Here is a 3,261-nt window from a genome sequence, read left to right as displayed (position 1 = left end):
TAGGATATCATGTCTGCATCTTGTACAGCAATTAACCACTAGGAATAATGTATGCAATGTGTTAATTATTGAAACTGTTCTACCAATTTGACTTGAAACTGTCTCATTGCTATTTGTTTCTCAATAAAATTATGAAAAAAATAAATGTGCTCTCACAAATACATAATGGCAAATATCTGCCATTGCCCATACAAAATAATTTTCATGTCATAAAAACTTGAGAGTGATCTATTTATATTACTACACCATATCTCTGTGTGCCACTGATCCATAAATTTTGTCTTTGTCTTCTTATTGTTTGATAACTAATTTCACTCCTAAATAATCACTTTATGTAGTTTCATTTGCCTAATAATTTTGGTTGCATCCAAGTGTTAACCATTACGAATAAATTTAACATGAATAATCATGCTTGCAATTGTGTCGACACCTTCTAAACTGTTCTCTTGATTCTCAAGTCTGCCTTTATGCCAGTGCCATGCAAATTTTATCACAGTAGCTTTGTAGTATAATTTCAAGTTACAAATTCTGATAGGGCCAGCCAAATAGCTCCGTGGATTAAAATGCCTGCAAGCAGGTACAGGTGTCAGGGATTTGATCACTGGGTCTGCCATGCCGGCCCTGCCCACGGGGTGTGCTGAAATGGCAATTGAGACAGGGCATGGTGGCACACACCTGTAATCCCAGCTTTTGGGAGGATGTAAACAGGAGGATCACCACGAGTCTGAACTGTAGTTAGACACTAAACACCCTGTAGAATCTTTCATAAAAATTATTTAAAAAAGAAAGAGAGAGAGAATGAGAAAGAGAGAGAAAGAATGAAAGAAAGAAAGAAAGAAAGAAAGAAAGAAAGAAAGAAAGAAAGAAAGAAAGAAAGAAAGAAATTGTGATGCCTCCTGCCTTTTCTTTGTTCCCCGGGATTCCTTTTGCTATTCTAGGTCTCTTTTGGTTCCAGAGGAATTTTAGGAAAGTTTTCTCTAGATCTGTGCGATATACTAATGGTATTTTTAATTGGGATTGCATTTAACCTGTGTAAAATTTTGAAGTAAGTATGGCTATTTTTATGATGTTGATTCTTATCCAGGAACAAGGAATATCACCACATTTTCTGAAATCCTCTTCAATCTGTTTTTACAGAGTACTATAATTTTCACTGTATAAATCTTTTAACTTCCTTTTTGAGATTGATTCCTAAGTATTTATTGTTTTGGTTACCATTGCAGGAGACAGGGTTTCCATTATTTCTCTTTGGGGCATTCATTCTTTGTGTGTAGAAGTTCTGCAGATTTTTGAATGTTGACTGTATCCCGCTATGCTACCGAATTTTATTATTAAATCTAAAAATCATTTGGTGGACTTTTTGGGCCTTCTATGTAAAGAGCTATGTTATCGGCAAATAATGCTAGCTTCACTTCTTCCTTTCCAATTATTATTCCTTTTACACAATGGAGTGTTGCTTAGGTGTAGAAAAGATAAATTTGAGGCTTACATAAGTAAATGGGTGCAACCAGAAACTGTATTGGTAAGTGAAATAAATCAGAACCGCATGCGCAAACACTGTATTGTCTTGCTAGTGTGATAACCTGAAAGAGTAAACAAAGTCTGAAATGTACAATAGATACTGGAGAAGGGAAAGTATATGTTCAATGAGACGAAAAAACTGGTATGAGGAAAAGGAAAAAAGAAAGAAGAGAAAATGATATATTTATGTATATATCCAGGATAGTTTGGATAATTGTACTTCTGATTTCTGCTGATCTATTGAAAGGAGCAGTTAATGTTTAAATTTTCTTTATTACTATTTTATCTTCTTTTTAATTCTTTAGCCATTTTTGCAGCTTTATATCTACTAACCTAAATAACTAACTTGAAAATAACTTTGAACAAACATCTATTGTCAAATTTCTCTTACTTGGTCTACTGAAATTTTGTATTGTTTCTAATGTTTTTTATCATTTTGTATCTTTATTATTTATTTTTTCCCATAATTTTATTGATAAACAAATAGCAATGAAACAGTTTCATATCAAATTGGTAGGACAGTTTCAATAATTCACACGTTTCATACATTCTTCTTAGTGGTTAATTGCTGTACAAGATGCGGATATGATATCCTATTTACAAACACCATTAAAACAAATCGCTCTATTCATTAAGAGAATGTAGCTATATATCTATCCTAACCACTTTGAATACACAGATACAAAATGGACATTTATCTGCATACCCCTTTTTGTTAAGTTCCATTATTTGAATATTACAGGTGTGAAAATTCAGCAAAATACTCTAAAGTAGTCCAGTAGCCCATAATAGTATTGGGTCTTCCGCTTGACTGGCAATGTCAGAAATTGTGGACCTGAGTCCCCTATAGCTCAACATAACAGCATGGCTTTACTTCTTACATTTTGTTTTTATACTCCTCTGCTGGATGGTTAAGACCAAGGTAAAGCAGGACCTATGCAACAACAGTTGTAGCTTTTGGGTCTGATAAGGTCAGTGAGATCCCCTCAGGATTTATCCTGAGATCCTGTACCTCAGATTGTAGATCCTTTGTCAGTGTCAGCCATGTGGATGAGTGACGGCCATTGCTTTGCCAATTTGCTCTGTGTGAAAGTCAGAGAGAATGTTTTCTCTCCATGTGACTCTCCTTAGACACACTCTACAGCATCGATCACGTTCCTCTATGTCCCCATAATTTCCTTGATCAGAAAATTTGGGACACTACTGAGTTACATGACGTTACAGTACAGGTTCTCATATGTCCTGAGTCTTAATTGACCTTAGAAGGCTAGGGCCAAAATTCTGGCTTTCCTTGCAGCCCTCCTTTTTCTCTAATTTTGATCTGAAAAGTTAGGTTGTTAACAATCCAGAAGACAAGCTTATTGTTATTACCATACAACTTAGGCTGTTAAGCTTAGCCTCACTATCTGTCTGCATATGAAACATCTTAGGCATAATACTGAACAGGTATTTTTCCTCAAGTATTGATATGTTGCACTTTAAGTCCCTACAGAATATGATAAAAAACATTTAAAAATAAGAATGTATTTGTAAAATAGGCATAAAGAATCATATACTTCTCATGTTTACACATAAGTCCAAAAATCTCACCATATACAACCTTGAGCATGACAGTCCCACAACTTCCTTTTCCTGTCTCTTGCTTTCGTTCACCACCTCCTTCTTTTTGAACAACGATCTACCCAAGAGACAGCATAGCAGCAACTGGCATGTCATGACAAGCAGCCCATATTCAGAAGA

Source organism: Octodon degus, unplaced genomic scaffold (genome assembly GCF_000260255.1).
Source record: "Octodon degus isolate 3935 unplaced genomic scaffold, OctDeg1.0 scaffold00394, whole genome shotgun sequence".
NCBI classification, from domain to species: Eukaryota; Metazoa; Chordata; class Mammalia; order Rodentia; family Octodontidae; genus Octodon; species Octodon degus.
The sequence above is the reverse complement of the archived record's forward strand: the minus strand, read 5'-3'. Positions refer to the sequence as shown.